Source organism: Pongo pygmaeus, chromosome 19 (genome assembly GCF_028885625.2).
Source record: "Pongo pygmaeus isolate AG05252 chromosome 19, NHGRI_mPonPyg2-v2.0_pri, whole genome shotgun sequence".
In the NCBI taxonomy this organism is placed as follows: Eukaryota; Metazoa; Chordata; class Mammalia; order Primates; family Hominidae; genus Pongo; species Pongo pygmaeus.
The window spans coordinates 47,761,699-47,784,454 of record NC_072392.2 but is presented as its reverse complement, the minus strand read 5'-3'; the positions used below and the strand labels follow the sequence as shown (position 1 = coordinate 47,784,454).

Sequence of the window (22,756 nt, the reverse complement as noted above, 5' to 3'; positions counted from 1 at the left end):
TGAGTGTTGGTTTTACCTGCCCGCCACATGATGTCCCCAGACCAGAGCCAGAGCACTAGAATCAGAAAGATAGGAAAGGAAGGAAGGCTATCACTTTTGATTCCTTTGCTTTTGGCTTGCACTTTGTGTCAGCATATCTCTTCCAGGACACTGTAGAACATAGTGTCCTTCCTTCAAACAAAACACAAAATCTCCAAAGGAGAATAACTAAAGCTGAAATGCCAGTGGATGAAGGACCTCTCACTGGGGTCTGCACTGTGGGGGCGAGGAAATCATCTGCCCATGGACCAAGCCAGAAAGACTTTCCTTGGGGACTATCTTAGTCCATTCAGGCTACTATAACAGACTCCCATAGACTGGGTGGCTTTACAAAAAACAGAAATTTATTTCTCAGCTGGGTATGGTGACTCACTCCTGCAATCCCAGCACTTTGGGAGGCCAAAGCAGGAGGACCTGCTTTGAGCCCAGAAGTTTGAGACCAGCCTGGACAACTAAATGAGATCCCATCTCCACAAAAACATTTTATATTAGCTGAGTATGATGGCATGTGCCTGCAGTCCCAGATTCTCTGGAGGCTAAGGCTGGAGGACTGCATGGGCCCAGGAGGTCAAGGCTGCAGTGAGCTGTGATCATGCCACTGCACCCCAGCCTGGGTGACAGAGCAAGGCCATGTAAAAGAAAGAGAGAGAGGAGGGAGGGAGAGAGGTAGCGAGAGAGAGAGAGAGAGAGAGAGAGAGAGAGAGAGAGAGAGAGAGAGAGAGACGGGGGAAAAGAGAAAAGAAAAGAAAAGAAAAAAAGAAAGAAAAAAATGAAAAATGAAAAGAAAGGAAATTTATTTCTCATAGTTCTGGAGGCTGCAAAGTCCAAAATCAAGGTGCTGGCAGATTTGGTGTCTACTGAGGGAGCTCTCAGGAGTTCCCCTGCCCTTTTTTTTTTTTTTTTTTTTTTTTTTGAGACAGAGTCTTGCTCTATCACCCAGGCTGGAGTGAAGTGGCGTGATCTGGGCTCACTGCAACCTCTGCCTCCCGGGTTCAAGAAATTCTCCCTGCCTCAGCCTCTTGAGTAGCTGGGATTATAGATGCCTGCCACCACACCCAGCTAATTTTTGTATTTATTACTACAGACGGGGTTTCACCATGTTGGCTAGGCTACGCTGGTCTTGAACTCCTGACCTCTGGTGATCCACCCAACTCAGCCTCCCAAAGTGCTGGGATTACAGTCCCTTTTATAAGGTCACTAATCTCATTCATGAAGGCTCTACCTTCATGACCCAATCACCTCCCAGGACTGTCATATTGGGAGTTAGGATTTCAGTACATGAATTTTGGGAGAACAGAAATATTCAGTCTATAGCGGAGACACACTGCTTCATAGGAGAGCACGAGGAACTCCTTTGGCAGCTTCCTGTGCTATCTGGGGACATTGCTCTCAAATATTTGTTTTCTGTCAGGCCTTGTCTCTCTTAAGTGTTTTTTTTCCTGGGGGTTGAGGAGAATGGACTGTCCTCATCAGTGCCGTGGGCTGCTTCTCTCCTTCTCTCTTCTCTTCCACCTCACGCACTCTGGTGAAGCAGCTGCTGGATAGTTCTGTCGAAGCCACTATTGGGTCCGGGGCTTTGGGTTCCTGGAAGACCACCTGCTAAGCAGGAAGCCACCATCTTGTTGGGCTTGAGGAAACCTCTAAAATAGTTATATCTATCTGTCCCTTACTTCTCTCTCAAATAGTATTTTGTTTTGTTTTGTTTTTGAGACAGTCTCGCTCTGTCGCCCAGGCTGGAGTGCAGTGGCACAATCTCAGCTCACTGCAACCTCTGTCTCCCAGGTTCAAGTGATTCTTCTGCCTCAGCTTCCTGAGTAGCTGGGATTATGGGCATGTGCCATCACGCCCGGCTAATTTTTTATATTTTTAGTAGAGACCAGGTTTCGCAATGTTGGCCAGGCTGGTCTTGAACTCCTGACCTCAAGTGATCCACCCACCTTGGCCTCCCAGAGTGCTGGGATTACAGGGGTAAGCCACTGTGCTGGCCTTATTTTTATTCTATTTTATGTTATTATTATTATTATTATTTTGAGATGGAGTTTTGCTTTGTCCCTCAGGCTGGAGTGCAATGGTGCACTCTCAGCTCACTGCAACCTCCGCCTCCTGGGTTCACGCCATTCTCCTGCCTCAGCTTCCCGAGTAGCTGGTACTACAGGCACCACCACCATGCCCAGCTAATTTTTTTTTTTTTTTTTTTTTTTTTCGTAGAGACAGAGTTTCACCATGTTAGCCAGGATGGTCACTATCACCTGTCCCCGTGATCCGCCTGCCTCAGCCTCCCAAAGTGCTGGGATTTACAGGCGTGAGCCACTGTGCCTGGCCACTTGCTTCCTATTTTCTATGAACTCATGGCACTACTGTTGAACCTTTTCTAGGTTCCTCTCATGGCCCTGGTTCCTGCTTTCCACTGTAAAACATTCTCTCATTCTTTCTTCCGTAATTGCATCCTTATCTTAGCTAAGCAAAAGTGTTTTCTGAATCAACTATCTCCCTGATGACTTTTCAGATAGAGACTGCTGTAGGAGACGAAAGGTTTCCATGTTCTCCTAGCTCCTCACATACTCAATGACTGCTCTCCTGTTACTCCCAACCCTTCCTCCTCACAAGCCAATATTCTACGTTCTATTTCTCAGTTTCTGTCATCAATAGCTCTCTAGGCTGTTCTCCCACATTCAATGACTATCTACAGCCAACCTATCCAATACCTGAGATCACACCAAGGTATGGTGTGGCCACATTCCAGTCAACAGAGTTCTTTGCTTTCTACTCCAAGACTTGCACTTGTCCATACCCCTAACTGTGCTGCTCCATACTAGAAGTCGTACATTGTAATGCTCCACTCTTGGCCATGGCTTCCTCTTTTAGTTCCTTTTCTCTTCTTGTTTCTACTTAGGGACTCATCAAGACATCTACACTCTTTCTCCCTTTCTTTCTTTCTTTCCTTCTTTCTTTCCTCTTTCTTTTTCTTTCTTTCCCTTTCTTTCCTTTCTTCTCTTTCTTTTTCTTTCTCTCTTTCTTTTCCTTCCTTCCCTTCTTTCTTTCTTTCTTTTTCTTGTCTTTCTTTCTTTCTTATGCATATATCTCATCTAAGACATCCAGACTTGAACTTTTCACATCTTCTCCCAATGTATCAGTTGCTCTCTTTGCTTCCTGCTTCCCTTTCCTAGCTAGCCCAAGTCCCACAGTGTAGCTCATGGACTTCTTTCTTCAGCACTTTCAACTTTCTTACTTCCTCATTCCCCTGGGACACAAAACTTGTCTATTGGTCATCGAAATTCTTTAACCTAACATATTTCATAGTAATGGTAACATCAATCCCCGCTTACAACTTTATTTTTAGGGACAGGGTCTCACTTTTTTTGCCCACTACTGCAGCTTCCAGGAGAAAAAGTAATTCACCTCTGCCCTGGAATATTCTATAGCCTAATCCACATGAGCAAAAGATACAACTCTACCAAGATATAAAATGTGTACTACATAGACAGTCATGTGAGCACTAGGCTGTGACCTCAAATGCCAACAACTATGGCCAAATTACTGACAGACATAAGCCTGAGAACTAAGCCAGACACTCAAAAGAAACAAGCCTCCTTTTTCAGGACATTTTCTAAAACCATAAAAATAAAAGACAAAAATTAGGACATATTCAGGTAACAAGAGCTTCCTTCCCCGAGATAATTTCTGTTATATAAAACCCAGAGATTAAAAACTACGATATTGGATTAAAAAAAAAACCTTAGTCTTTCAATAAAAAGAAGAATGGGACAAATTTAACCCAAAACACTCATCATTTTTCTTGAAAATATGATAGTTCCCTTTTATCTGAGAGGGATCCATTCTGAGACCCCCCAGTGGATACGCTGAAACCATGGATAATACCAAACCTTATATATGCTATGTTTTGTTCTATACATACATACTCGTGGTAAAGTTTAATTTACAAACTAGGTGCAGAAAAAGATTAATACCAGAACAATTATAACATACTCTAATAGAAGTTATATGAACGTAGTCTCTTTTCTCTAAAAATATCTTATTGTACTGTACCACTGGTAACTCAAACTGTGGATAAGAGGGGACTGTGGTACAACAGTCTCACCATTTGCCGGTATTTCCGAATCATTTTTAGCTTGTCTTCTCCTCCCTTGTTCCTTCTTTCTGTTCAAGGCTGCTGATTATTCTCCAGGTGGCTCTTGGAGCTCCAATCACATTCTTATATGTAACAGATAGGAGGTTTCTTTCTTCAGCTGTCAGCTCCACATCCATCCCTGCTAATTTCTTCATTGACTCTACAATTTCTGTAAGGGAAAAGCCAAATCTGTACACCTGCAAAATTAGTACCACGTGGATGCTGCCGAAGGGTTTTCTGCCTGTGTCCTCTGGAGCGGTGACATCATGTCCCCACTGGACCGGAGCCCATTAAGCAACACTTGGAGCAGTCAAGGAGTGCCACACCAGAATTTGGGGACCAGTGACTTCAGGGAGTGCTGGGCAGCAAGCCCCAAGGTCCTCAGGGTGCCCCAGGGCCTTCCTTGGAAACCGTACTGCCGTCAGTGCCCTGGCACCATGGGCCTGTGATGAGAGTGCAGCCTCTCATCACTCACAAGTTCTGCCTTCCAGAAAACACTAGGAGCACAATGCAGCCAAGTTCTTTGTCACTTTATGACAAGCGTCACCTTTCCTCCAGTTTCTAATAACATGTTCTTCATTGCTATCTGAGACTTCATCTGAATGACTTTTCCCTTCTATATTTTTATTTTTTAAAGAGACTGGGTCTCCCTATGTTGGCCAGGTTGGTCTTGAATTCTAATCCTCAAGCAATCCTCCCATCTCAGCCTCCCAAAGTGCTAAGATTCCAGGCATGAGACACCATGCCCGAACCCCTCCATATGCTACAGACACTCTGTCCAGCTCTCCTCTTCTGAGCCCTTGCCAGAATCACCCTTAACTAAGAGTCACAGGGAGAAGAAAATCACCTACATGCCAAGAGACAGGCCTAGAACAGAGCCTTCCTGCACAGCCTCAGAAGGGACCCACCCTGCTGACACCTTGATCTTGGACTCATGGCCTCCAGTACTGTGAGATAGTAACATTCTGTTGTTGAAGTTGCCCAGTCTGTGGTACTGTGAAACAGCCCTAGGAAACTAACACAGCCTGTTGGCCCACAGATGGTGGAGAGATGGAATGCTCCATGGAGCTCCAGGCTTACTGTCTACAGCTCTCAAAGTAAGCTATGGGACCCTTGGGTGGGTGTAGGTATGCAAGATAATTTTGGGTGGTGCAGGGTGAATAATTTCAATTGACATAAAAATGTGTTTATCTTACTGGGTAAATCAGGGGTCCCCACCTGTTAGGAACCAGGCTGCACAGCAGGAGGTGAGCAGCCAGCCAGTGAGCAAAGCTTCATCTATAGAAACAGCCGCTTCTCATCCCTCGCATTACCACATGAGGTCTGCCTCCTGTCAGATGAGCGGTGCCCTTAGATTCTCGTAGGAGCATGAACCGTACTGTGAACTAAGCATGCTGGGCATCTAGATTGCGTGCTCCTTATGAGAACCTAATGCCTGATGATCTCTGACTGTCTCCCATCACCCCCAGATGGAACGATGTAGTTACAGGAAAACAAGCTCAGGGCTCCCACTGATTCTATATTATGGTGAGTTGTGTAATTATTTCATTATATATTACAGTGAAATAATAATAGAAATAAAGCACACAATAAATGTAATGGGCTTGAATTATCTCCGCATCATTCCTTCCCCTTCTCCCGGGTATGTGGAAGAGTTATCTTCAAGAAAACTGGTCTCTGGTGCCAGAAAGTTTGGGGACCGCTGGTGTAAATGTTTCTAAGAATGGTTAAGCAACTTAAGCTTTGCATGCTACGAAGAATACAGGTTTTAAATGCTAATAAAAATGGGTGCAAATGAAAACACTCTCTTTTGTGGTCCAGGGAATCTTAACCATTCTATCAGAAAGACTTGCAGCTTGGAGCTGCAGTTGCCCTCCCACATCCTGTCCACTATAAAGCCCTGCAACACACACACACGCACACACACACGCACACACATGCACACAGATGCACACACAGATGCACATACATAAATACATTCACATGTACATACCTGCACACACACACGCACATACATACATACACATGCATATACCTGCACACACACACACACTCACACAGACACGCACACTCACTGTGCTTCATGCCCTCACTAGGGTGGCCTGGGAGGGAATGCGTGTTTTTAGGAGAAATGAAGACAACTCAGGCCCCTCATTCTCCTGGTGTTTGCACAAGTGCCTTCTCTGCAGACCATGCTTCAGTCTCTTTCTTGGTTCTCCCTCTTACTGAAAGAGAGAAGCAGAGGCCCTGCACATACTCGGATGCTTAGTGCTCAAGCCAAGTTCGCAAGCTTCCTGGGGAGCCTAGTGAGATGAAGGCACTGCAGAGCCTCCCCAAAAGAGGCGTCAGCTTTTCCTGGATTCTTGAGCCCAGGAAGGCGATAGGTGAGACATCACAGTTCATCAGAAGACACAAGCAAACTCCAGTGAGAAAGGGCAACGGTCAAAGATTTTATTCTCTCAGAGAAGGGGTTCTCGGGCTGTAAGCAGCAGGCAGAAGACTACTGCATGCGTAGTTAGGTGATGGCGACCTACAGTTTTCACTGGGAACTGGGATCAAGAGTCACCCGACCTCCTACTCATGCTTGTTTCTCCCTGTCTCTCTCTTTGCCTTTTGTGTCTCTCTCCCTAGCTTTCTCGCTCCTTTTCCTCTCAGCCTCCTCTGTCTCTCTCCCTATCTCTCTTCCTCTCTCTGTCTCACTCCCTTCTCCCCACCTCTCTTTCTCTCTCTTTCTTTCCCACTTCTCTCTCCCTCCTCATCTATCTGCCTGCCACTGTTCAGGCTCCTGGGGCCCCATGTGGATGGGCGGACACAGGACTCCTAGGCTACCTTTCACAGCACAAGCACAGGGCTGCAGGACCTTGGTCCGCACCTCCCAGCATCCTCAAAATGAGGCGTGTGGGGTGTGCCGTGCTCTCCTGAGTGGGCACCCCATACTCCAGGAAGCAGAAATTGCAGGTCACAGCTGGCTCGAGTGGTGCTCACGGGGCTGCCAGCTTCCATCGTGTGATCTGCTGAGGCCAAAGCAGAGGACAGCAGCCCAGGCCCGACTCTGCAGCAGGGTGGGGGTGGGGTGGGCTTGGGGGTGGGGATGGGGATGGGAGCCGCCAATGCAAACTGGTCCCTCGCTGGTTTCCTACCCTGCACCCTGCCATGCAAGGCCTCCTCTCCCACCCCTACCCCTGTCTCCCACCGCCTCCACCCCTAGGCTGCCCCACACCCAGGCTCCGGAAGTCTCCCAGGATCCAGGAACTAAAGGCAACCACTGGGTTCCGCAGCCCCTAGTCTATGAGTCAGCCACCCCTCTGCATGCTGACAAACCTTGGCTCTCATGCCCCACCCCAAGCCAACCACACAGCCCTGTCCCCGCACCAGCATTATTACCACCTCCTGATTTTGGCCCTGACAGCCCTGCTTCCTGGTAACCTTGCCCCCTCCCACCCGGCTCCAGGCAAGCCCAAAGGCCAGCGCCCTCCACCCACCCTTCCTGGGGGCCACTCTACTATCTCCTTGCCCAGATGTCTTAACCTGGCTTTACCAAGATAGAATAAATAACAGGGATGAGCCCCCAGACTCTGCAAGGAATATTTGCCAAAATACTCTCCATTTAGAAGCAGGAACAGTGATGGGGCCTATGAATGACCCCAGGATTGTCACCCAAGCAGTAAGAACAGCAAGGAGACCGGTTTCCTGCCCTTCGTGCTCACACTCTGGCTGAACTGGAACCAAGAGAGACAGGTGTGGCCCCTTAAGCATCCATAGTAGGAGCACCACCCACAATTAGCCACCCACAGTGGGAAAGGGTAATGCCCCAAAAGGAATTTTGGAAGGGGAAATGTATGTGGGTGGCCCAAAGGGCAACTAAAGGGAGCCTGATGGCCCATAGCAGATCCTGATAACATGGACACTTTGTCTCAAGCAGGAAGAGCTACAGCCCGGAGAAAAGGATCTTTGCTGATGTTGAACATCAACAGGGTAAGCCTCTTTTCTGCAGTTACATTATTGCTACCATTGTGAAAACCCTGACATTAGTCTCTATACACTCCTCCAGCTCATCACTAACTGAAAACTAGTTATTCAATAATCCTATACCCATTGCTGAGCAGCCACCCTTATAGAATATTACTTTTTTTTTTTTTTTGAGATAGAATCTAGCTGTTGCCCAGGCTGGAGTGCAGTGGCACAATCTCGGCTCGCTGCAAGCTCCACCTCCTGGTTTCACGCCATTCTCCTACCTCAGCCTCCTGAGTAGCTGGGACTACAGGTGTCCGCCACCATGCCCAGCTAATTTTTTTTGTATTTTTAGTAGAGACGGGGTTTCACCATGTTAGCCGGGATGGTCTCAATCTCCTGACCTCATGATCCACCCACTTCAGCCTCCCAAAGTGCTGAGATTACAGTCATGAGCCACCCCATCCGGCCCTAGAATATTACTTTTTAAAACATAGGTGTAGGTCCAAAGTCAGGATAAAGAATAGGTTGAGCCTTTAGGGAAGTCAGAGTTCTCCAGAGAAACAGAACCAATAGGATGTATATGCACAGGGAGAGGAATTTAATTTTAAAAATTGGCTCATGCCATTGTGAAGGCTGGCAAAGTCCAAAATCTGCAGGGTCAACAGGCAGGCTGGAGACCCACGGAAGAGGTGCAGCTGAGTCCACTCACAGTATTCCCTCTTCTTCTGGGCAGGTAATCATTTTCCTATTAAGGCCTTCAACTGATTGAGTGAGGCCCATCTACATTTTCAAAGGTCATCTGCTTTACTCAAAGTCTGTTGATTTAAATGTTAATCACATGTAAAAAATACCTTCACAGAAATATCTAAAATAATGTTTGGTCAAATATCTGGGTATTGTGGCCTAGCCACGTTGACACATAAAATTGCCCATCACAGACGGGTCTCAGAAAAAGAACTGGGAAGGTTTGAATGCCTTTACAGCCAACTGTAGCCACAGTGTGACCTTGGGCAGTCACTTGCCTCTCTGAGCCTCATTATCTGTAAAATGAGGGGTTTGAATTGGGTAGTCTCTAAGGGTTTGGGGGATAAAATGGCAAGGTGAGTGTGAACATCTAGTTTATCTCCCCTCCCAGATTCTCACGGGGGAATTTCCAACAGAGTTTGGGATGGCAGGGACTTGGTTCAGACATGGAAAGGAGGCAGAGGATGCTTGTTAAGGGGTTTCCTACCCAGCACCCATTTCCTTCTGCCCTGCAGTATCCCAGCTTTCATTCAGATACCCACCTTCCCTCACGTAACCCATGTGCTTCAAGAGTGACCTCACTGCCAGCACCAGGGATTGGTCCAATTGGCCTAAGCGGATTTCTATCCCCAACCATTGATTGTTTCAGGAAACCAGGCCTGAGTGGATTCGCACATGACATCTCCCTGGACACAGGGATGGGTTCACAAAGGGGTTGGAATCACTGAGATGTGAGGAGAAGTCCGCTGGCAGCTTCTGGGACATTACACCTGGTGCTGAAGAGATCGCTGCTGGAAGAGGCTGTCTTCCTGGGCATGTTGTCAGGTGAGGCCTAGAATTGTGGCAGCCACCTTGCTGCCAGCACAGGGGAAAGATGAGCCTGGGGAGTCCCAAGAACCAGAGCGGGAGCCCTGATTGCCCCACATCCCATCCCCCACCCCCACCAGTGACGGACCTTTTAAGCAATGGGAGCCAATAAATCCTCTTTATTTCTGTTACCGTAGCAAACGGAAACCTCACAGAGACACTATAAAGGCTACTATTCCAATGCTTCTGGAATTGGTGCTGGGAGAACCCTGACAGAGCCCTTCTCCCCTCCTGTCTTGGAGGGCCGGGGGCCGGCTGACCCAGCACGCAGGAGGCCTGCGCCTCAGATCCTTCTGGCTGAACCAGGCAGCAGATCCACGCCGCGGGGCTTCCTCCCACGTGAGCTAACGCAAGAAACGACCCTGCAAATCAAAGACCACCACCCAGGAGAAGCAGGAGAAACTCCCCAACTTGAAGTGAATGTATCAACATTTCAGAAAAGGTAAAGTGGATGTTGCTGTTTAATCTGCTCAGCATCCCTCCCCCACCTCTTTTGATAATTGGCCTCAGCAGGGTGGGTGGCCCACGTCTTTAATCCCAGCACCTTGGGAAGTCGAGACAGGTGATCACAGCAGTTCCAGACCAGCCTGACCAACACAGTAAAACCCCGTCTCTACTAAAAATACAAAAATTAGCTGAGCGTGGTGGTGCACACCTGTAATCCCAGCTACATGGGAGGCTGAGGCAGGAGAATCGCTTGACCCTCGGAGGCGGAGGTTGCAGTGAGCCAAGATCACACCACTGCACTCCAGCCTGGACGACAGAGTGAGACTGTGTCTCAAAAAAAAAAAAAAAAAAAAAGATTCTGCCTCAAAAAAAAATAATAATAATTGGCCTCATCCAGTGGACACAGTTCTGGGAATGACAACGAGGCTAGGCCAATCGGCCTCTCCTGAAATGTTTCCCTGAAGCTGGAAAAGAGAAACTATCCAGAGCTCAAAGGAGATTAATTTGATGCTACTAGTGTTCATGTTTCTAATTAAGGGACAAAAATCTAACTGCAGAGGGAGGAAATGAAGCCAGTGAAGCCAGGGAGAGATGAGAGAGAGAAAGAGAAAGACAGGGAGAGAGAGAGAGAGAGAGAGAGCAGGAGAGAGAATAGCACCTGGAATCTCTGAGGTTCCTGGAGATGTCCTGGTTTCATCACCTTCCCCGTTATCTTCCCAGTAATGTTCCCTTTCTCCTAAAGCCAGCTGGGTTTTTGTTTCTTGCATTTGAAGTGTTCTGGCAAATAGAGCTTCTGCTTCGTGTTTTCTTCCAGTCAAATTGAAGGGACCATTGACCAATACAGAGCAAGAAATCCAAAGGAGGAATCACTCTAGATCCAAAAAGATGTTCATGGAGAAAGAAACTACAAAGAGGCAGAAATGCCAAACACTAATTTAGTGTAGACACACAAGAAATTCACCTAGAATGCAGAGAAGAAATATGAGAAGTACAAAATCAAGAATGATGTGGAAGATTTATTCAGGAGATCCATTATAGACATACGTACAGACCAACAATCCTTTATGCAAAACCCTTGGAGTCAGGTGTGTTTCAAAATTCAGCACTGGAAGATTTTAGAAAGATGGTGTGGGGCATGTGCTGATATTATATACACCTCCCTGCAGAGTCTAGATCAGTACCCTGTAATTGAAACCATCAACACTTTTGTAGGAAAACACAGAGGGAAATAAAGATGACAAATAGTCTCACATCATGTCTGGTCAGGGTTTACTGCCAAATAAATGTGGCCAACTCATGGGAACATTTTGGGTTTTCAGACTTTAGGATTTTGGAATTATGGCTAAAGGGATGTGTAATAGAAATCCCAGAAGGAAGGCACAGAGTTGATAAAATAGGAGCAATAGAATAGCCTGTGGCAGGAGGATTGCTTGAGGACAGAAGTTCAAGACCAGCCTGGGCAACATAGCAAGACCCTATCCCTACAAAAAATATTTTTAAATAGCTGGGTGTGGTAGCACATGCCTGTAGTCCCAGTTACTCGGGAAGCTGAGACAGGAGGATCCCTTCAGGCCATGAGTTTGAGGCTGCAGTGAGCTATGATTGTGCCACTGCACTCCAGCCTGGGCAGCAGAGCAAAACTCTGTCTCTCTAAAATAAATAAATTAATTAATTAAAGTAAATTAAAATAAAAATAGGAGCAATTAAAGAGTCAAGCAGGGGAAAATATTCAGGTGAATATAGTAAACTTTGAAGCTCAAAAGGTCACAGAGTATTGGGCTGAATTAATGTAAACAAGGTCTAAATGCAGTCTGATCACATTTTAAATTTGAAAAATAAGAAAAAACACTATACGAATATGGAAAATTCTAATGAACAATTTACTGCATCGATTTAATGTCTCCATACCAAACTTTGTACCCCCCACACAGTAAATATCATTTTCTCCAAACATACGTATTTATAGAAACTGATTACATACTAGGCCACAAGGAAGATCTGAATTAATTCTGAAAAGTAACTTGACCAAAGCAGCCCACCCGGGTGGGAAGGGAGGTGGGATCCTAATCCAGAACTCCACCTCTTTGCTTTTCCCAATAATCTAATATTCTCCAAGGACAAGTGAGTAGTAATTCACTTCCAAGTACTGATCACAGAGACAAGTGTTATTTGTCTATGTGGTGATAAATTTGGTGATGAAGATCAACTGGCCAAATGCCTAGAACAATGTAAACATTCAATGAGTGTTAGTTGAATGAATGAATGAGCAAATGAACACATGAAGCAAAAGAGACTCAGCATGGAATTTGATATAGGATATACTCAAAAGCGCCACTGTTTTCTAGAATGTGCCCAAGACAAGGTTGGAGAAGGCAGCCTTGTCTTTATAAAGTTAGTGATGTAGCCAAGCAGCCATTAGATACCATTAGAAGAAGCATTAAAACAAGGATGTCCACACGACCAAATAGCAGTAAAACTTCCCTAGGGTGGTAGGGATCAACGGGAGATGGGGCCTAGCAAGCCTTAATGTTCTTCACTTATTTTCAGTCAAAACTTTTAAGCTTCCTCCGTGATGACCAGCCCCAGAGTAATGCACATTTAATTCAGCTTCCAATGCAGGGAAATCAATAGCATTGAACCACAGACAGTTTATTACACGTAATCTGAAGTTTAACACATAAATAAATAAGCAATATACACAAACCATAGCACTTAAGGGTTCAATTTAGGGGCTCATTTTCTCCCACAAATCAAAATACTTATATTGTCTGAAAATATTTCACATTATAAAATAAAGGGTTTTTTTTTTTTTTTTAATCCAGGCTGGAATTGCTCAAAATTTTTTTGTTTTCTTCAACTTTTATTTTAAATTTAGGGGTACAGGATGTGCAGGCCTGTTACATAGGCCTGAAACTTTTCTGTTTTTTTGTTTTTTGTTTTTTGTTTTTGTTTTTGTTTTTGTTTTTTGAGACAGTGTCTCACTCTATTGCCCAGGCTGGAGTGCAATGGCATGATCTCTGCTCACTGTAACCTCCACCTCCCAGGTTCAAGCAATTCTCTTGCCTCGGCTCCCCAGTAGCTGGGACTACAGGCGCACACTGCCATGCCTGGCTAATTTTTTGTATTTTAGTAGAGATAGGGTTTCATCGTATTGCGCAGGCTGGCCTTGAATTCCTAAGCTCAGGCGATCCAGCTGCCTCGGCCTCCCAAAGTGCTGGGATTACAGGCGTGAGCCACTGTGCCCAGCCACTTTTCTTTATAAGTAATTATAATGTTTTTTATTTTAACATTACTTTTACAGTTAACAAGTTGTTCTCAGGTATCTTACCCTATTTCGATCTTCCTCCTCAAATGCTTGTGAATTAGATAGGACAAGTAAACCCACTTAGCAGATGAAGAAACCGAGCGATGAGAAGAGCCCAACTACAAGAACGAGGAGCGCCTAACACCCACCCAGTCTAGGGTGTTATTAGTCCCAAAAGGGACTTTATTCTACTTGGAGCTGGTGGGGGTGGGGAGATGGAAGCAGGAAGAACCTAAATTGTGTCTACCACTGGAATTCAGACATGTTTCGACTTGCTAAGGTAGGCTCACCAGAAGGCTTTATGTTTTCTGCTGGTTTGTTTTGTGGGTTTTTGGAGATCTCTCAGGTGGAGAGGGTTGAATTCATCATTCCTCTCAATTCATGGTACATTATCATCACCAAGGAACTGCTCTTGTTTTATTCAATTATGTACTTTCCTTTTTTACACTATCTGCACTTTTTTTTTTTTTTTTCGAGACAAGATCTCACTCTGCTGCCCAGGCTGGAATGCAGTGCTGCAATCATAGTTTATTATAGCCTCAACCTCCCGGGCTCAATCGATCTGCCTGCCTCAGCTTCCTGAGTAGTTGGGACTACAGGTGCGTGCCACCAGACCCAGCTAATTTTTTTGTATTTTTTGTGGAGATGGGGTTTCACCATGTTGCCCAGGCTAGCCTCGAATTCCTGGGCTCAAGCGATCTGAGCCCAGGAATTCCACCTTGGCCTTCCAAAGTGTTGGGATTACAGGCATGAGCCACAGCAGCCAGCCTACACTCCATTTATATGAAGTACAAAACAGGCAAAGCTATTCTCTAGTTACCAGGGTTGGGGATGCTGGGGGTGTTCCTGAGGTGCAGATAATACTTTAGTTTTTTTTTTTTTTTTTTGTTTGTTTTGTTTTTTAATCTGAGTCATGTTTATATAGAGTTATTCATTTTGCAAAAATCTATTGTGCTGTATACTTATTATTGGTGTAGATTTCTCTATGTATACACTTCATTTCAAATTTTACTTGAAAAAGTCCTGTTGGAATTTTGAATGGACTTGCATAAATTTATCGATGAATTTGGGAGATAATTGACATCTTAGAATTGTTAAGGTCATCTTATCCATGAACATGTTACTAATGAATATTTTTTTTTTCTTTGAGACAGAGTCTTGCTCTGTCACCCAGGCTAGAGTGCAGTGGCATGATCTTGGCTCACTGCAACTTCTGCTTCCTGGGGTCAAGCAATTCTCCTGCCTCAGCCTCCCGAGTAACTGGGATTACAAGCACTCACCACCATGGCCAGCTAATTTTTGTAGTTTTAGTAGAGGCGTAAGCCACCGTGCCCAGCCGCTAAAATTTTAAGAGAGATATTTGTCATGAGGGATATTGGTCTGTAGCTTTTTGGTTTGGAATTGTTTCTTTTCTTTTTCCTTGCAAACTCTTTTTCTGGATTTAGTATCAGTGTAATGTTGGCCTCATAGAAGGAGTCAGGGGGTATTAACTCCTCTTCAATTTTCTGAAAGAGTTTGTGTAGAATTGGCATTATTTATTTCTTAAATGTGATAGAATTCACCAGAGAAGATACCTGGGCCTGAATTTTTCTCTGGAAGGATTTTTAACTTCAGATGATATTTCTTTAATAGATAAGGGCTCTCCAGGTTATCTGTTTCTTATTAAATGAGTTTTGGTATTTTGTGTCTGTCAAGAAATTTGTCCATTTCATCTAAGTTGTCATATAAATTCTCCTACGGCTAGGCATGGTGGCTCACACCAGTAATCCCAGCAAGGTGGGAGATTGTCAGAGGTTTGGAGTTTGAGACCAGCCTGAGCAACATCACAAGACCCTGTTGCTTCAAAACATTTTTTTTTTTTTTTGAGACGGAGTCTTGCACTGTTGCCCAGGCTGGAGTGCAGTGGCACAATCTCGGTTCACTGCAAGCTCCGCCTCCTGGGTTCAGGCCATTCTCCTGCCTCAGCCTCCTGAGTAGCTGGGACTACAGGTGCCCACTACCACGCCCGGCTAATTTTTTGTACTTTTAGTAGAGATGGGGTTTCACTGTTAACCAGGATGGTCTCAATCTCCTGACCTCGTGATCCGCCCACCTCGGCCTCCCAAAATGCTGGGATTACAGGCGTGAGCCACCGCACCCGGCCACTTCAAAACATTTTTTAAAATTAGCTGAGTGTGATGGTACATGCCTGTAGTCCCAGCTATTCAGGGGTCTGAGGTGGGAGGATCACTTGAATCTAGGTGTTTGAGGCTGCAATGAGCTATAATCATGCCACTTCAGTTAGCTGGGTGACAGAGTGAGATCTTAACTCAAAAATAAAAGTCATAAAATTGTTCATAGAATATCCTTATCATCCCCTAATATCTGAAAGTCTGTAGGGATGTTGGCTGTCTCATCCCTGATATCGCTAATTTGTATCCTCCTTTTCTTTCCTGATCAGTGTGGCTAGAGGTTTTCTTTTTTTTTTTTTTTTTTTCGGAGATGGAGTCTCGCTCTGTTGCCCAGGCTGGAGTGCAGTGGCGCGATCTCCGCTCACTGCAAGCTCCGCCTCCTGGGTTCACGCCATTCTCCTACCTCGGCCTCCCAGAGGTTTTCAATCTTATTGATCTTCTCAAAGAAAGAGCTTTTTGTTTCACTGAATTTTTTCTGTTTTCTAGCATGTTGATTTCCACTCTAATCTTTGCTATTTCCTTTCTTCTGATTACTGTGGATTTAATTTGCTCTTCTTTTTTAAGAATCTTAAGGTGGGCCAGGCGCGGTGACTCAGGCCTGTAATCCCAGCACTTTGGGAGGCCGAGGCGGGCGGATCATGAGGTCAGGATATCGAGACCATCCTGGCCAACACGGTGAAACCCTGTCTCTACTAAAAATACAAAAACAAAATTAGCCAGGCTTGGTGGCGGGCGCCTGAAGTCCCAGCTACTCAGGAGGCTGAGGTGAGAGAATGGCGTGAACCCGGGAGGCGGAGCTTGCAGTGAACCGAAATCGCGCCACTGCACTCCAGCCAGGGCGAAAGAGCAAGACTCCGTCTGAAAAAAAAAAAAAGAATCTTAAGTGGATACTGAGAACACTGACATGAGAAAAATAGATCAATGGACTCGAACAGATTCCTGAAATAGACCTGCATATATATGGACAACTGGTTTTTTATAAAAGTGCAAAGACAATTCAGTGGACAAAGGACAGTCTTTTAAATAAATGGTACAAGAATAATTGGAGGTTCACATCCAAAAAAATGGATTTTGATTCCTATCTCACAACATATTCGAAAATTAACTCAAATATATCATAGACCCAAAGGTAAAATCTAAAACACTAAAATTTCTACAAGAAATATAGAAGAAAATTTTTGTGACCTTGCATTAGGTAATGATTTCTTTTCTTTTTCTTTTTTTTTTTTTTTGAGACGGAGTCTTACTTTGTCGCCCAGTCTGGAGCGCAGTGGCGCAATCTCAGCTCACTGCAAGCTCCGCCACCCGGGTTCACGCCATTCTCCTGCCTCAGCCTACCGAGTACCTGGGACTACAGTCGCCCGCCACCACGTCCGGCTAATTTTTTGTATTTTTAGTAGAGACGGCGTTTCGCTGTGTTAGCCAGGATGGTCTCGGTCTCCTGACCTCGTGATCTGCCTGCCTCCGCCTCCCAAAGTGCTGGGATTACAGGCAATGATTTCTTAGCTACACCAAAAGCATAATCCATAAAAGAAGAAATTGATAAACTGGACGTCAGCAAAATTAAGAATCTCTGCTCTTTGAAAGATCTTGGTAAGACAATAAAAAAGACAGCCCAGAGACTGCAGTAAATATTTGAAAATCATATATTTAATAAAGAACTTGGATCCAGAATATACCCAGAACTCTCAACACTCGATAGTAAGAACTCAATTCTTTTAAATGGGCAAAATATTTGAACAGATATTTTACCAAAGAAGACATGTAGATGGCAAATAAGTACAGTTGTCACTTAGCAACAGAGATATGTTCTGAGAAATGTATGTTAGGTGATTCTATCACTGTGCAAACATCGTAGAGTGTACTATACAAACCTAGATGGTATAACCTACTACACACCTAGGATATATGGGATAGCCTATTGGATAGGCTACAAACTTGTACAGCATGTTACTGTCTTGAATACTGTAGGCAATTGTAACACAACGGGAAGTATTTGTGTATCTAAACATAGAAGTGGTACAGTAAAAATATGGTATACAACATAGAAAATGGTACACCTGTATAGGGCATTTACCCTTCAATGGAGCTTGCAGGACTGGAAGTTGCTCTGAGTGAATCAGTGAGTGAGGGTGAGTCACTGCGAAGGCCTAGGACATTACTGTAACTACTGCGGACTTCATAAACACTGTACACTTAGGCTACACTAAATTTATTATTTATTTATTTATTTATTTTGAGATGGTGTCTCGCTCTGTCAGGCTATCATTGTACTCCAGGCTGGAGTGCAATGGCATGATCTAGGCTCGCTGCAACCTCCACCTCCCAGGTTCAAGCAGTTCTTCCTGTCTCAGCCTCCCGAGTAGCTGGGATTACAGGTGCCCTCAATCACACCCAGCTAATTTTTTTTTCTGTTTTCTTTTTGAGACGAAGCCTTGCTCTGTCGCCCAGACTAGAGTGCAGTGGCGCAATCTCAGCTCACTGCAACCTCCGCCTCCCGGGTTCAAGCAATTCTCCTGCCTCAGCCTCCCGAGTAGCTGGGATTACAGGCACATGCCACCATTACAGGCACATGCTGGGCTAATTTTTATATTTTTAGTAGAGATGGGGTTTCACCATATTGGCCAAGCTGGTCTCAAACTCCTGACCTCATGATCCGCCCTCCTCAGCCTCCCAAAGTGCTGAGATTACAGGCGTGAGCCACCACACCTGGCCAATTTTTGTATTTTTAGTAGAGATGGGGTTTTGCCGTGTTGGCCAGGCTGGTCTCAAACTTCTGACCTCAGGTGATGCACCCACCTCAGCCTCCCAAAGCGCTGGGATTACAGGCGTGAGCCACCCACTGCCCCCAGTCTATTTTTAAAATATTTTTCTTTCTTCAATAATAAATTAACCTTAGCTTATTGTAACTTTTTAACTTTATAAACTTTTTAATATTTTTAAATTTTTGACTTTTTTGGGATAACGCTTAGTGGAAAACACACATTGTGAAACTGCACAAAATTATTTTCTTTCTTCATATCATTATTCTATAAGCATTTTTCTACTAAAAAGTTTTTTTGTTTTTTTTTTTTACTTTTTAACTTTTTTGTCCAAGACTAAGACACAAACACACACATTAGCCTGGGCCTACAAATGTTCAGGATCATCAATATCACTAATATCACTGTCTTCCACTTCCACGTCTTGTCCCACTGGAGGGTCTTCAGGGGAAATAACATGCATGGAGCTGTCCTTTCCTGTGTTATCAATCCCTTCTTATGGAACACCTCCTGAAAGACCCAGCCATTCCACTCCTAAGTATTTATCCAAGAGATATGAAAGTGTAACTCAATATAAAGACTTGACTATGAATATTCAAAGCAACTTCTTTTGTATTAGTTCAAAACTGGAGACAACCCAAATGTGCATCAATAGGTGAATGAATAAATTATGGTATATACAAACCATGGAATAACACTACACGGCAATAAAAAGGAATATATTATGGATACACACAACCCCAGGGATGAATCTCAAAGTAATTGTGCTGAGCTAAAGAAGCCAGACAAAAAGATTGCTGGATCATTCTATTTGTATAAAATTCTAGAAATGAAAATTAATCTATAGTGACCCAGAAAGGTTAGTGGCTGCTTGGGGACAGGGACAATGGTTCAGGGAGAGGTAAGAGGGAAGGGTTACAAAAAGCACATGAGAAGACTTTTGGGAATGATGGATATATGTTCAGTAGTTCTAGGAGTGGTGATTGCACAGGTATATCCATATGTCAAAACTGAAATTGTTCACTTTAAAATGTACTGTCAACTGTAGATCAGTTACACTTCAATAAAACTGTATAAAGACGGCATGTCACCAGGTGCAGTAGCTCACACTTGTAATTCCAGCACTTTGGAAGGCCGAGGTGGGCAGATCGCTTGAGCCCAGGAGATTCAAGACCAGCCTGGGCAACATGGCAAAACCGCATCACTGCCAAAAGTACAAAAAAATTAGCCTGGTGTGGTCGTGTGCACCTGTGGTCCCTGCTACTTGGGAGACTGAGGTGGGAGGATCTCTTAAGCCTGGGAGGCAGAGGTTGCAGTGAGCAGAGATTGTGCCACTTGTACTCCAGCTTGGGAGATGGAGTGAGACCCTGTCTCAAAAAAAAAAAAAAAGGCATGTCTTTTATCTGAGTCTTTTAAAACATCCTTTGAAAGAGTTTTATATTTTTCCTCATAAAGATTTTGTGCATTGTGTTAGGTTAATTCCAGGATACACAATAATTTCTGGTGCTATTGTGTCATATCTTAATTCATATTTTCTCATTACTTATTGAATCAGTAGCATCAATTACATCACTTATGTATGGCTGCATAATAAACCACTCCCTAAACTCAGTGAATAAACACAACCGGGCCAGGCACAGTGGCTCACACCTGTAATCCCAGCACTTTGGGAGGCCAAGGCGGGCAGATCACCTGAGGTCAGGAGTTTGAGAACACCCTGGCCAACATGGTGAAATCCCATCTCTACTAAAAATACAAAAAAAAATGAGCCAGGCGTGGTGGTGGGCGCCTGTAATCCCAGCTGCTCAGGAGGCTGAGGCAGGAGAATTGCTTGAACTTGGGAGGCGAAAGTTGCAGTGAGCCGAGATTATGCCACTACACTCCAGCCTGGGCTACAGACAGGGCAAGACTCCATCTCAAAAAAAAAAAACCACAACCATGTTATTACTCATGAATCTGGGGGGGTCAGAGTTTCAGGCAGCTCTCTGCAGAAAGTGCTCCATATGACATCAGTGGGGTGACTGGACTGTCTTAGAGGCTTCAAGATGGCTTCATTCACATGTTTGAGGGCCTGGTGGTGGGCAGCAGAACAAAGGCACATTGCAAAGGGTTGGATCTGGAGAGGCATGATTCACTGGAGATAGTTTTTAATACTTTACCTTAGTGAGGAGGAACACTGTATTGGTTAGATTTATGTGTCAACTTGACTGGGCCATGGGGTGCCCAGGTATTTGGCCACACATTATTCTGGGTGTTTCTGTGAGGGTGTTTTTGGGTGAGCTTAACATTTAAATTGGTAAACTGAGTCAAGCAGATTGCCCTCCATACTGTGGGTGGGCCTCATCCAATAAGTTGCAGGCCTGATCAGAACGAAAGGCTGACCATCCCCCAAGTAGGAGAATTCTCCTGCCTGATGGCCTTTGAAATGAGTCATTGGCTCTTCCTCGTTCTGTGGGAGCTTCCTGACTTCAGACTTAAACTGAAACATCAACTCAGACTTGGGCTGATTTGGATTTGCCAGCCTCCATAATCACATAAGCCAATTCCTTCTAATAAATCCTTTTTTATTCCTTATGAATGAATGAATGCACCCTAGTGATTGTTTCTCTGGAGACCCCTATTAATTTTTTTTGTTTTTTTTTAGATGGAGTCTTGCTCTGTTGCCCAGGCTGGAGTGCAGTGGCACAATCTCAGCTCATTGCAACCTCCACCTCCCAGGTTCAAGCGATTCTCCTGCCTCAGCCTCCCAAGTAGCTGGGACTACAGGCATGTGCCACCACGCCCAGCTAATTTTTGTATTTTTAGTAGAGACGGGGTTTCACCATGTCGGCCAGGATGGTCTCAATCTCTTGACCTTGTGATCTGCCCGCCTTGGCCTCCCAAAGTGCTGGGATTACAGGTATGAGCCACCATGCCTGGCTATTAATTTTTTAAGTGATCATTTACACAGCAATGTTGGTGAACTTTCTGATTCATAAATTTTTTGCTTCCCTAATAATCCTTATAACTATAATTTATTTTTCTTGCCTTATAATGATGGCAAAGACTTCCAATACTACAATTAAAGGTAGCTTTGACAATGGCTATCTTTGCCTTTTTTCCCCAATTCAAAGCAAAATGAGTCTGAAACTTCTCATCTGACCATAATGTCTTTCTGTAGGTTTTTAGTAGATGTCATGTTAAGGGTATTCTATTCCTAACTTTCTGATAGTTTTTTTAAACCATAAATAGCTGTTTACCTTTGCCAAATGCTTTTTCTGCATTTACTGAGATAACTGTATGTTTTGCTTTTATATTGATTTTCTAATGTCAAATTACTTTGATGGGCCTGACTTTTGTCCTCTTTTCTATTTGATTTACTAATATTTTATTGAGAATTTTCCCATCTTTGTTGATAAGTAAAATGAGCCTAATTTTATTTGCTTTTCCTGTTTTATGTGACTTTAGAATCAAGTTTATACCTGCTCCACAGAATGATTTGGGTAACTTTCTATTTTTATTTTCTGGAACAACTTGCACAAGACATGAGGTTTTATTCCTTGCAAGTTTGGTGAAACTTACCTATGGAATTATCAGGACCAGATAATTTAAGGGTTGTGGAGGATATCTTGATTACCAATTTCTTTCTTTTTTTTTTTTTTTTGAGACAAGGTTTTGCTCTGTTGCCCAGACTGGAATGCAGTGGTGTGATCTCGGCTCACAGCAACTTCTGCCTACTGGGCTCAAGCGATCCTCCCACCTCAGCTCCCCAAGTAGCTGGGATTACAGGCACGTGCCACCACACCCAGCTAGTTTTTGTAGAGATGGGGTTCTAACTATGTTGCCCAGGCTGGTCTCAAACTCCTGAGCTCAAGCAGTCCACCCACCTTGGCCTCCCAAACTGCTGAGATTATAGATGTGAGTGCCACTGCACCTGACCATTTTTTTGTTTTGCTTTTGTGTTTGTTTGTTTGTTTTTTAGGCAGGGTCATCCCACTCTGTTGCCCAGGCTGGAGTGCAATGGCGCGATCTTGGCTCACTGCAACCTCTGCCTCCTGGGTTCAAGCAATTCTCCTGCCTCAGCCTCCCAAGTAGCTGGGATTACAGGCCTGCGCTACCACGCCCAGCTAATTTTGTATTTTTAGTAGAGACAGGGTTTCACCATGTTGGTCAGGCTGGTCTTGAACTCCCAACTGTTATGTGCGTCCATGTGAAGAGAGTCCACCAACAGGCTTTGTGAGAGCAACAAGGCTGTTTATTTCACTTGGGTGCAAGTGGGCTGAGCCCACAAAGAGAGTCAGCAAAGGGAGATAGGGGTTGGGCAGCTTTATAGGATTTGGGTAGGTAGTGGGAAATTACA

General features: G+C 44.4%; 1 long non-coding RNA gene across 2 annotated transcripts; it reads left to right on the top strand.

Moving 5' to 3' along the window:
- The first annotated feature begins 7,149 nt into the window (after positions 1–7,149).
- On the top strand, positions 7,150–11,398 carry LOC129018332 (uncharacterized). 2 transcript variants are annotated; one of them, XR_010124649.1, is made up of 4 exons: positions 7,150–7,906; positions 8,091–8,143; positions 9,516–9,691; positions 9,871–11,398. It is a non-coding gene; the product is annotated as an uncharacterized LOC129018332 (long non-coding RNA). The 2 variants fall into 2 exon arrangements; XR_008495237.2 differs by having other exon boundaries at positions 7,807–7,906; positions 8,088–8,143.
- The last annotated feature ends 11,358 nt before the right edge of the window (positions 11,399–22,756 follow it).